We start from the raw sequence: 13072 nt of genomic DNA, 5'->3' as shown, positions 1-13072 counted from the left end.
ATCAAGTTTTTGAGTTGCTTCCAGGAATTTTTGCCAATCCAGACCAGCTGAAAGACAAGCAGGTATGGCTCAATGAGATAGATGCTAAGTTGTCAGCAAGGGTCAAAGGAATCATTGATCTCGATGACACCTCATTCTTTGTTCTAACCATACAGGAAATAGAAAGAATTAAATCACACTACAGTTTTCTTAACTCAGAAGTCAACAAACTGAGGAATTCTTGGAAAGGGTTGACTAAGGTTAAAAGTGATGTGTTAATTTTCTATGGCCGACCGAGGAGACGTATAGTGAGTGGGGAGTTAAATATTCCACTCGAGATCCGGAGCAGTTAGAGAGCGTCCCTGAAGAGCCAGAAGAGGTTGCAACTGAACAACCCGTCCAACAGAGTGCTGAAGAAGCTGAAAAGAGCACATAACTGAAATTGTAACTTCTTCAATTTTTGAAGTAATTGTAACAAACTTTCCTCGAGAAGTCCGAAGCTTAGTGCATCCATATTGTTATAAATGGATACCAGGACTAGAGAGAAAGGGATCACAAAAATTTTGTAAGAAAATGCTGCAGAAATATTATCTGAGCTTTTCCAAAAGATTAATGGAGAATCAGACTTTTTGTAAGATCTTTTCAAATGAATATCAATATACAGGCCGTCAGTTTTGAGTAAAGCTCTGTGTCGTCTTCAAATTTGTCCTTAATTGTATTTACTCTTTCATTCAGAATAGTCTAGGATTTTTTTGTTTGAATGGAATTGTAAGACAATCTCAGTATGGGTGTTTCTAGCTTTTCTCTTTAGGAGGGAAATTAAACATGCATGACCACTCTATCAGTAAATACTTTAGGAGAAACTTTGAATTTTGAGGACCATAGCTTATTTTGAAGTGATTAAATTCTTATTGATGCTAGGCATTTACAGGGATAAATGGAGACCAAGTTGATGGGAAGTATAGAGATATTTTATTTCAGGAGTTTTATTTGAGTTTGAATGACTCTGTAGCCTTGGATAAAGCACTGGTATTAATCAAAGGCCGTTTATTGCATACTTTGTTGATCAAATATGTTGAAATTGAATATTGTTTCGTCCTTTGTTTTCAATTGTTTTTTCGAGGTGAATGGATCCACTGGTTTTCTGGACTGGTTTGCTGTGGATTTGTTGCTTAAGATGTGGAGTTAATTCACAGAAGGTATACCCACCTGGGCTCAAAGAAAGGTCCGAAGTGTAGAAGGTCTAACCAAACCTTGTCATATGTTGTCTCTAGAATCCCTTTCTCCTTGATGTCTCTTCGGCATTCATTTTAGATTGTATTATTTTAAGGGCATTGAAGAGGAATCAGATTTTGAGAACAACAAAAGTGGCGACTCTGCTGGGGAGAGTTATCACAAAGATATAGACACAGAATCTGTGCCAAGCTTGTAAAAGGTATTGTTGTTGTTTCTGAGTAAGACTGCTTGCGTTTATATTTCCCATAGTTTTGTGGGTGGCGACTCTGTTATTTTTGAACCAGTCCTTGTGAGATATAAGCTTTCTAAAATAAAGACAAACAAGATGCAAGGAAATAAGCATACAAGATCAGTCATGAAGAAACATCCTCGTGAAACCCTGCAAGAAGGTCTGCCAGAGCAATCATGAAGAGGCCAGAAGAGATCTGTGATGCATGAGCCATCAAATGCTGCATGGGTGCAGAAAAACAACAATACTGGTAAGATGCCTGACCGACCTGTTTATGCAAAGTCAAATTCATCTTCAAGAGATTCGGATCAGGATATTTTAGGTTTTCATTCAGGATTGTTTGGAAATATTGATGATATGCCTATTTTAAGTTGAGATTTATCACATGTTAGTGTTTCTGCAAAAGATGGAACTAGCTCAAATGCAATTAAGCACTCTGTTCCTAGGACAATAGATGGGAACATTAGTTTGATTGATATAGATCAAATTAATGCATCAGATTCTGAAGAAAATTATCCTGATGAAGATAAGATGTCTCAAGAAATTGAAGAATTAAATAGAAGAGTTCATCATTTAATATCCTTGAGGGCCCAAAAGGAGGCAAATAAGGAAAAGGAAGTTAAAGCCAAAATGATGGAGAGAGATAGGCTTCTTAGACAGATAGCTGATCTTGAAGTGCTTGCCAAGGACAAAGAAAAGAGTGATCAAGAAGGCCCGGTGATCAGGGAGATCTTAATCCCTAAGATTCGACCAGTTCCTAAGTCAGTAGCCCAGCCAAGTAAAGAAATTCCTAATGATTCCCAGCTCCCTAAAGTTAATTTAGACAAAGGGAAACAGATATGGGTAGATGATGGAGTAGAGTCTAAAACTGCAAAAGGGATTTCTCATAGGATCCTAGCACATGAGAGAGAGATGGAAAGGATGAGGAAGGAAAAGGAAGACCTCCAAATGGAGTTGGAAAAGGCTGAGTTAGAAGCTGCAAATCAGGAAGTTAAGAGAAAGATTAACTACCTAAAAGCTCCCCCTATTACATTCCCATCAGAAGATCTTAGTAAGCCTAATCCTCAACAAATTTCTCTCCCTCAGGTCAATACCCAACCAGCAGTGCACACTAACATTGCTTCAGCAAGCCACATACCTTCAAATAAGCAGTACACCCAAACATCTCAATCCCCAATCCCGAAAGCTAAGATGATCATGGGGAATAATAATACTGTTTCCCCTTTTCAAAGAAGGCCGATTAATCTAGAACAATATAAGAAATTGTTTTTTGATGGGATCCTAGGTTATCCAAATCATGTTCCCATTGAGTTAAGAGACAAACTCCATAAATTTGCCGGGAACAATGCAGTCAGTGCTGAGGAACATCTCAAATCTTTTGGGGATTTGATAAATGATTATGAGATAGTTGATGAAGATGTGATTATGAAACTGTTTGTTCAATCCTTGGTTGATGATGCAAGAGATTGGTACAGAGGTCTTCCAGTGGCTAGCATAGGTTCATGGGAAGAGTTCAAAAATTGCTTTCAAGAACAGTATGGTGATAAGACTAATGTAAGTTTCATGCTAAATGAGTTCAATAACATTAGAAAATCTGAAAATGAAATAGTCACTGATTTTAATGCTAGATTCCAAAAGGCTATGCATAGATTGTATCAGGTAATGAGGCTAGATGACAATATGTGCCTTAATACATATTATAATGCATTTGATTCCAAAATGGCTTACATTCTCAGAGATAAAAATCCTCATAACCTGAGGGATGCCTTTAGAATTGCCATAAATGTTGAAAGTAATAGAAAGGCATCTGGAAAATTGGGAAGGAGGACAGATGGAAGATTATGGCATGAAACCAAACAGCAACCTAACAAAGTTGCTAAAGAAGAGGATAAAATAGAAAAACTGGTTACTGCTATGAAAGATTTGACTGCTAAGGTTAACAAAAATGATAAACCTCATTACAACTGGCAAGATAAACCTCCTAGATTACATGATATGCCATACAATAAAAATTGGAAGGATGGTAAACCCCAAGTTGAGAAGCCTAAAATTGCTCAAAGCCAAGACACACCAGATCCTTTGAAAGGTAAGACTGTTAACAATATAGAAAATACTCCTTGGTGTATTGCTTGTGATGGACCACATTCTCCTCATCAGTGTGCAGTGGCTCAAGCTCTGGAAGAATCCATGAGACCAGAAGCAGAGCTTGATATTAATATGTTTGAAACTATCATAGAAAGTGATGAGGAGTCTATGCAAAGTGAATGCAGTGATGTGCTAGATAACGAGAGATTAGTTCAAGGGCAGTTAGCCGTGGGTTGGCACCCTACATTGAATGTGGTAACAATTGAAGATGAAGAAGTTCATCTTAGGAGGCCTAGTGAAGAAGAGGTTAGAAATCTCACTAAGGCTGCAATTGCCAAAGCTAAACATAATTACAATCTGAGAAGCACCAAGAGAGATACTGATCAAGGTGAGCCAGGTTCCATGTTTGTAAAAGAGGTCACTAAAAAGGGGGCATCAAGCAGTGTTATTGCTACTGTTAGAGCTAGTCAAGAAAAGGAGGAACAAGTTAAAGATTTACCTAGAACTACAGATACCAAAAATGCTGGTGATGTACAAAAGGTGGAAATAATAAAAAGGGCCAATCAACTCAAAGTAGAAAAGGTCAAGGCTAATACTGAAAAGTGTAATTATTCCACATTTAATATGGCCCAAGCTTTAACTCAAATGAAGGTCACTGTCCCATTAGTGGAGTTATTAAAGATTAAGGAACATAAGGATGCAACTTTGTCTCTATTCTCTAGTATATCTGATGGTGACTCAGTATTACCCATCGGTTCAGATAAAATTGGGAGGGATCAAGAGATTCAAACTCCAGAGGTATATGTTGGAACCACTATCACTCAGGAGCCTTCTCAAGTGGACCCCTTTTATGTTACCCTGTTAGTCAATAACCGGTTAATTAAAAACTGCATGATAGATTCAGGAGCAGCTGCTAATGTGATGCCCTATGGTGTCATGAAAGAATTAGGATTGTCAGTGACTACTGTGTATGGGAAATGTTATGCCATGGATAACAGAGAAGTACCTGTGATAGGTACAATGAAAGATGTAGAAGTTAAAATAGCTGCATTTCTTGAAGCTACTTACAAAATGGATGTTATTGTCACAGATACTAAACCCCACTATGGCATGTTACTTTCTAGACAGTGGGCTGTAGCAGTGGGGGGAAATGTTCAATTGGATCTGTCTTATGCTACTATTCCTGTTGGTGGCAATAAGGTCAAACTATACAGGGAGCCACGAGCTCCTAAGGTAGTTGAAAATGTGGACCCTAGTATGCTTAACTGTATGATTGATGTGGATTTAGATAATTTCAGAATTCAGCCGGTATTATCTCAACTGAAGAACACTGACCCAATTGTAGTTGAGCTACAAGCACAGCAGTATGGATTGTGGCAAATGTATTTTGATGGAGCTTGTTCCAAAGAAGGGTCAGGAGCAGGGGTTCTTTTTGTATCCCCATCAGGTATAACCTTTAAATATTCATTCTTATTGGCATTCCAATGCACAAATAATACTGCAGAGTATGAAGCTCTATTATTAGGACTTGAGGTTGCAAAAAGGCATGGAATCCAATTATTGAAAGTGATGGGTGATTCAGAGCTGGTTGTCTCTCAGGTAAGATCTAAGTATGCATCCAAGAATGATAAATTAAAGCAATATAAGCATGCTGTTTGGGATGTTATTGAATATTTTGATGCCTTTTCTATCAACTGGATAGAGCGAACAAGAAATATTATGGCAGATTTCTTAGCTAATGTTGCTTTAAAAAATGATGATGCAACACTAACTGGTATTTCTACTGTTGAAATAAAAGCTAGGCCTGCTATTCCTGATAATGTATATAATTGGCAAGTTTTTGCTGATGATGAAGATATTCTTAGGTTCATCCAATGTGTTGATGATTATGATGGACAAAAAATTGATTGTAATGCATTGGTGGAAGTAGTGGATGGCAGAGAGACAGTGTTTGGAAATGATATTGTCCAATTGGAAACCAATGAGATACCTAAAGGGTTGGTGGAGTTAGAAAGCATGTTTAGTTATAATGACAGTCATCTACACCAGCAATCTACCACCAAGTTAGAAGAATTAGAGGAGGTCAACTTGGGGACAGAATCATCCCCCAAGTTGGTATATATTGGAAAGAAGCTACCTCCTCATGTTAAGACTAACCTAATCAGTTTACTGAAAAGGTATAAGCATGTTTTTGCTTGGTCTTATGAAGATCTAAAGGCGTATAAACAAGATCTTTTTCAGCATGAAATTCCCTTACTTCTAGATGCTAAGCCTTTTAGACAGAAACAGAGACCTATTAACCCCTTGTTAGAAACAAAAATGCAACAAGAGTTGACTAAATTGAGAGAAGGGGGGATTATCAAACCAATCAGACATTCTTCATGGGTTTCTAATTTGGTCCCAGTGAGAAAAAAGAATGGAGACATCAGATTGTGTGTTGATTTTAGGAACCTTAATGTTGCCTCTTTAAAAGATAATTATTCATCCCCAAATATGGAAGCAATGCTACAAAGAGTGACAGGATGTGATCTTCTATCCATGATGGATGGTTTCTCAGGATACAATCAAGTGTTAGTAAAGGAGTCAGAACAGTTCAAAACAGCTTTTACTACCCCATGGGGAACTTATGTGTATGTGAGAATGCCATTTGGATTGAAAAATGCAGGGGCTACATTTCAAAGAGCTATGGATGTGGCTTTTAAGGAATTCATTAACATTATTATGGTGGTTTACCAAGATGATTTAACTTGTTTCTCAAAGAGAGCTGATGATCACTGTGGACATTTAGAGAAAGTGTTTGATAAGGCTTTGGAATTTGGTGTATCACTGAATCCCAAGAAATGTCACTTTGGGGTCACTGAAGGAAAATTATTGGGACACATAGTCTCCAAGGAAGGAATAAGAATAGACCCTGAGAGAATTGAAGCAATCAACAAGGTGTCTGAACCAAAGAATGTGAAAGGAATTCAGTCCTTTTTAGGCAAAGTGAATTTTGTCAGGAGATTCATTGTGAACTTTGCTGAGATAGTGAAGCCTATTGTCAAGTTGCTCAAGAAGGACGCAAAGTTTCATTGGGATCAGGAAGCCTCAAAAGCTTTTAATGAGATTAAAAAAGCAATCCAGGAAGCACCAGTGTTGAAGTCCCCGAATTATGGTAAGCCTTTTTCTCTGTTTTCTTTTGCTTCATATCACACAGTGGCTGCAGTATTATTGCAAAAGGATAATGAGGGATATGAACATCCCATAGCTTTCTATAGCAAATCTTTGCAAGCGGCAGAATTAAAATATGAAACCATGGAGAAACAAGCTTACGCCTTGGTTAAAGCTGTTAAAGCCTTTAGGCCATATTTGGTGAATGCAAATATCACTGCCTATGTTCCACATGCTGCAGTTAAAGATATTTTGTCTCAATCTGAGGTCACTGGGAAGAGATGTAGGTGGATCAATAGAATTCAAGAATTTAATCTGGAGATAAAGATTACTAAACTGGTGAGAGGGTTAGGTTTGGCTAAGCTCATGACTGAGTCAAATCTTATGAATGTTGAAGTACACAATGTTGAGGTTAAGGATACTCTGGTTACTAGTATTGAGAGACAACCATGGTACACAGAGATAGTCCAAGTATTGAAAGGTAATACGTTATCAGAGGGAATGACACACAACCAGAAGAGAACTTTGAAGCTCAAGTCCCAGAAATATGTCCTCATTCAGGGTGATCTTTTTTGGAGACAAAGAGATGGGGAGTTGCTACTGTGTTTGGATGAATTTCAAGCTAAACGGGTGTTGAATGAGATGCATGACGGAGTATGTGGAGGTCACTACTCAGCTAAGACTACTGCTGGTAAGATAATACGGGCTGGGTATTATTGGCCTACCTTGTTTAAAGATACTCATGCATATGTTCAAAGATGTGATTCATGTCAGAGATTTTCTTCTAAGCTCAAGTATGGAGGAGCCCTACCACTAAATCCAGTCTCTGTAGAAGCTCCTTTTGTCCAATGGGGCATTGATTTTGTTGGAGAAATTGCTGAGAAATCAGGAAGAGGTCATGGATGGATTATAGTGGCCACAGATTATTTTACCAAATGGATAGAAGCTATTCCCACAAGAAGAGCTACTAGCAAAATTGTCATTGATTTCTTGATGGATAATATTGTGACTAGATTTGGAATACCTGCAAAATTGGTAATGGATAATGCTATGTGTTTTAGATCAGAAGAATTTGTAGGTTTTTGTAACAGTCATGGTATACTTATGTCCTACTCATCGCCTTATCACCCTCAGGGGAATGGACAAGCAGAATCAAGCAACAAAAGCTTGCTAACTATCATCAAGAAGATCCTAGAAGAAAACAAAAGGTCTTGGGATCAAAAGTTGAAATTAGCTCTGTGGGCGGATAGAATAACAGTCAAAAAATCCATTGGAATGTCACCTTTTGAGTTGGTTTATGGTACCCAAGCCAGATTATCGGTAAATAACCTTCTTCCAGTATATAAGTTTTTGCAGGAAGAGAGCATGGAACTATCTGAACCAATGGAGAACAGGATGATCCAACTTGTAGAGGTGGAAGAGCTTAGAACCTCTGCTCATCAGAAAAATCAGAAGCTCCAGCTACAGTCAAAGTATCTTTTTGATAAAAGAACATCGTTAAGGAAGTTTCAAATTGATGACATGGTTCTTCAGTGGAATGCAAAAGGGCAGGATAAAGGAAAGCATAAGAAATTTGAATCACTCTGGATTGGCCCTTTTGTAATTTGTGACTTGAATGGTAAGGATTCATATTTTTTGAAGAATATGAATGATGAGATGCAGGAATTTCCAGTGCATGGACAATTCCTGAAGCACTATTTCTCTTAATGTCCATGCACAGTAGGTCCTTTGTTTGTATATATTTTGTTTTCTTTCCTGTTTTCCTGGTTTTGGTCTGTGTTTCGGTCTGTTTCTCTAGAATTTCTGAGTTTTCTTGTGTTGATTTCGCAATCAACCATCCCCAGTCAGAGCCGCTGTTATCACTGTTTTTTAAATTTGGGTTCTTTCCCCATAATTGGCTATGTTTTTTTTTGAAAATATTTGTATGGGGTGGCCCCAAATGCTTCAGCTCTATTCTAAACCTAGAGGGTTTAAGGTTTTTCTAAGTTTTAGGCTTTATCTTTTGTATTAAGTCTCCTGGTTTCTATTCCGTCGTTACTTTATTTCACTTAAGTCATGGGTCGCGGGGTCGTAAGAAGTGTCTCCCCCCTTTCTATTTACCTAGGCGGTTGTGTTAATTATTTGAAAAAATTTCGTCTTTTATTATTTCCTTCTAAAGTGCTGGGCCCAGTAAACACTGATCAACTTAGGGAAAGATCCGACGGTTGGCGCTATTTCGCAAGGGATAAGTGTTCACCCTTTAAGGCTGCGAAATAGCAAGGATGAATATCAGCCGTCCATGTGTCATGCGGAGGAAGTAAAGGTTGCAGCCGTCAAAGAAGGTAGGGCCCCCCTACGTGGTCTTCTCTGGCGTATTAGAGGGCAGCACGTGGCACGGGTCGCCACAGTCAGCATGTTAAGATTAAGGTTCAAAAGTGGGCCCCAGAGATGAGTCAGCTCACAGGTGGAGGTGACTTGGCAGGGACAGCTCTTACAATTCATTGAGACCCCGTGGCTTCTTCTAGCAAATGAAAAATCGACAGGTCAGCTTCGAGAATGACAAGGCGCCAGGTGTCCATGGCGTGTCCGTGGGCCCACCTCTTCTGAAAGCTTCTAACAAGGTTTAAATGCTGCGCAAGTTGAGGTAGGATCTAACGGCTCGCGCTATTTCGCAGGGGTAAGATGCCCACTTTTTAAGGCTGCGAAATAGCGAAAGTTAACCTGGACCGTCCACGTGTCTTGATGACACGCGGTCTAAAAGGAAGTTGTGGGTCCCTATAGTGTATGCTTGACAAATGAAAATGTGACAGGTCAGCTCCGAAGATGACAAGGCGCCAGGTGTCCATGGCGTATCCGTGGGCCCACCATTTCTGAGATAGACCTGTTGAGACTGAAGTGGGGCCCCCATGGTTCTTCCGGCAAGTGACAGAGCGACAAATCAGCTCAATGGATGACTAGATACCAGATGTCGGTGACGACGCAGTGGGCCCACCATTCCTGAGGACTTTTTGGAAGGATTAAAAGGTGATCAACTTGAAGGATGATCCAATGGCCCGCGCTATTTCGCAAGGGTGAGGTGCTCACTTTTTAAGGCCACGAAATAGCGAGAGTTAATGAGAGCCGTCCACGTGTCACGATGATGACATGGCAAAAAGGGTAAAACATGGGCCCACCAAAGTATAAAGAGCGACATTCAGCCAGTATCAAAACAGAATGTGAGAGGATTTTCTAAGCCAATGGTCGGATGCCGCGTGGTATTATGCAGCCAATAAAAAGACAGGACTTAGACTAAGGACAAAGCCGTCAAAATGAAATTCACAGAGAGACACTTGCAGAAAGACTACGACCCGTTGGAGCTAAAATATGAATTCTTGTATGAATTCGATTTTGAAGGGACGGCCGAAGCATGCGGAATCAATGTTATAGTTAAGGCCCAGAGTACAAGCATTTGATTTCCTAACAACCAAGTAAGGATACCTCTTAAAAGGATTTTTGCAGAGGAAGCAAACGCAGAGTTATCTTTTACAAATACAGAGAAGGCAAATTGGTTTGCAGGGCGAATTTCTTCAAGCAAGCATCAGGTTTTTTTCATATTTTGCAGCCATTTTTGTGTTGTAATAAGTGAAATTGTTCTCGTATAACAGAAGTGTTTTCAGAAGTGATATTCATCTGGTTGTATTGCAAATGGCTCCTAAAAGGGAATTTTCTGGTAAAGTTGATTATCTGGATAGAAGTGTATGTGATGACTTTTTAGAGCAGTTGACGCTGTCAACTAACCAGGCATCCAAGGTCAAAGAGTTAGTACCCAGGGCTCCCCGACTGAAAATTGGAAAAGGATTATATGACAAGGGTAATTGGTTAAGAGACCCGCAGGTGGGATTGTCTGGGTTGGGGTTATTTAAAGTCGGTTTTGGAATGAGGAATTCTCCTGCTCCTCAAAATAGCATTTGGGAATTAGATGTTGGGAGATTGGTAGTTCCAGGGGTGTTCATGGATACAGATTTGTTAACCCAAATGGCATTGAATTATGATTCAGTTACCAGGTGTATCCGGGATGTGAATGGAAAAACCCTCGTGGGGATAAATGCAGAAGAGTTGAGAACAGCGTTCGGGCTTAGTGAGTTTACCAACTTCTTGGAACCTATAAACTTCACACAATTAGCTCAGGTATACAGGGCACTGAGAACTCATCTCAGGAATGGGCCTCTCAAAGAACTTTTTCTGAAAGTGGGAGGGTTAGCAGTTGTAGGGCCCAATACACAAGAGCCTTTTTCACTAAGTATGTTTACCTTGAGGGCAAAAGGGATGTACTGGGCACTTTGCCAAGTTCTAGGAGAGGATGCTGACTCTAATATGCCAAATCATTATCTGTTAATGATTGTTCAAATTCTAAATCCTTCTCTTGCTATTACATTTGATTATGCTTCCTATATTGCTGATGCTATCCATGGAGGATTGATAGGGATAAAGAATGGAAAGGTGGATAGGCCATTTGGGTGGTATTCACTATTGATGCACCTCTTCCTCTTCAAAGGTGGAGATTATTTCGCCAGTGGAATGGACCTGGTAAAAGAAAAGGAGGGAGAAAAGATGTCGGTGCAATTATGGAGTACTGTATTGTCATGGGATAGAGAGGATGTAAGTTTTCTAAAGTTTGATAAATATTTTGCATCCAAGATAAGGACTCTCCTTTGCTCTGACAATCCAAGAGTCCCCAAGGTTCTTCTGGAATTCTTAAGACCAAAAGAATTCGTAGAGAGTATCAAGATAGTTCATAACTGGGGTGATATGTACTTGTATCCAGTCTCCACAGTTTTTAGGGTCTTTGGTTTCAGAGGCACCCCATTTTTGTTACCATACCAGGTCCCCCTCAAAGTGGGAATAGCTGAGATTCTCAGACAAATTGGTGACTTGCAAGAGGCAGAGTTAACCGGCAGAGGTAAAGGGACTATTTTTCCTACAGCTACAGTAGCCCACCAATTTGTAATCACCAAGGGAGGCTGGAAATGTTTTGAAGATTTCCTCAAACCCTACCATTTGTCCACTGCAGTGTCTAGATGTGCTGATCCGGAGGACTTATACAATGGTGTATTCTGGAAGAAAGTAGCATGCAGAGGTAGGCCCCATCAATTCCACTTTCCTGAAGATCTCATCAGGAATGAATTTGATTTCGATGAACAGGAGTTGAGGAAGGAAAAATGGGTGGCTTACTGGAAGGCCCTGGATTTTGTGCATCAATTTGATGCTAGCTATGACCCATTGTCTAGCTTCTTCCCATTGGAAGAAAAGATAAAATTTTTGATTATTTGTTTTGAGGATGTGATGCAGACAATAAAGGAGAAAAGGGAAGTTGTAATTAAAAACAACCCTGAGAAAGAAAGAATGATTTTGGGGAAATCAGCTCCTACTAAAGCTATCCCTCCTGGTGATTACACCCTACATAAGAAAGCAGGTTACAGTGTGTTGGTGTCTGCAAGAGGGGAACCCTCTTCATCCAAAGGGAAGAGGAAAGCACATGAAGTCATTGACATACAAGACAGCCCAAAGAAGCAGAGGGTGGGGAAGGAGGTGCAATCAGATACACCCTTATATTCCCCATCCCAATCCCCTCTCCACATTGGAGATGAACAAGCAGCAACTGAATACCTCTCTCAGTTGGGCAGCTTGGGGGAGATTGCGTATACATATGATGAGGTGGAAGAAGGGATGCCAGAAGAGCCCATTGAAGCACAAATGGACATCACTTCAACTGAACTCAAAGGCCAGGAGTGGGATCTTGAGATAAAGAAGGCCACTAGTGCCTTTCTAGCGGATGATAGTTTTGTCACATCTGAAGCATTCGTGCAATTTATCTGGAAACAACATATAGATAAGTATAATGCTAGATGTGAAACAAGAAAGGCAGAACAACCTGATAAAGATCCAGCCTCAGTAGAGGAAGAAATAAAACAGGAGATGATGGAAGAATTCAAAACCATCACTCCTGAACAGGGAAGAGATTTAGTAGCACAAGCTGGAGTGCTCATTCTACCAGAATGGAATATTGCTGATGCTCTGGTGCTGGATGCAGTGAGAAAAGAAACCAAACCCATGGAAGGGGTTACATTCAGTAAAGACAATGCTACTCTAGTCATGTGGTCCCTTAAGAGAAATGAGGACAAGAAGGGTAAAGACATCACAGGGACAAGTCACATTGGTGGATTAATGGTCAAGAGAGTAGAGAGTACAGGGGTAGTAGAGGCTGCTAGCACAGTGTTGGAGACTGCCAAATTTAGTGTTGCAGTAGCTGAGAAGGATGCTAAAGAAAAGGAGGCCCTCCAGCTCAAATTGGAAACAGTCTTGAAGGCTTATGACAGTGCCAAGGAGGAAATAAGAGGCAAGGAGAGTATTATTGCCAGATTGCAGAGCCAATTA

The sequence above is a fragment of the Cryptomeria japonica genome, chromosome 5 (genome assembly GCF_030272615.1).
Source record: "Cryptomeria japonica chromosome 5, Sugi_1.0, whole genome shotgun sequence".
NCBI classification, from domain to species: domain Eukaryota; kingdom Viridiplantae; phylum Streptophyta; class Pinopsida; order Cupressales; family Cupressaceae; genus Cryptomeria; species Cryptomeria japonica.
This window is presented reverse-complemented; position numbering follows the sequence as displayed.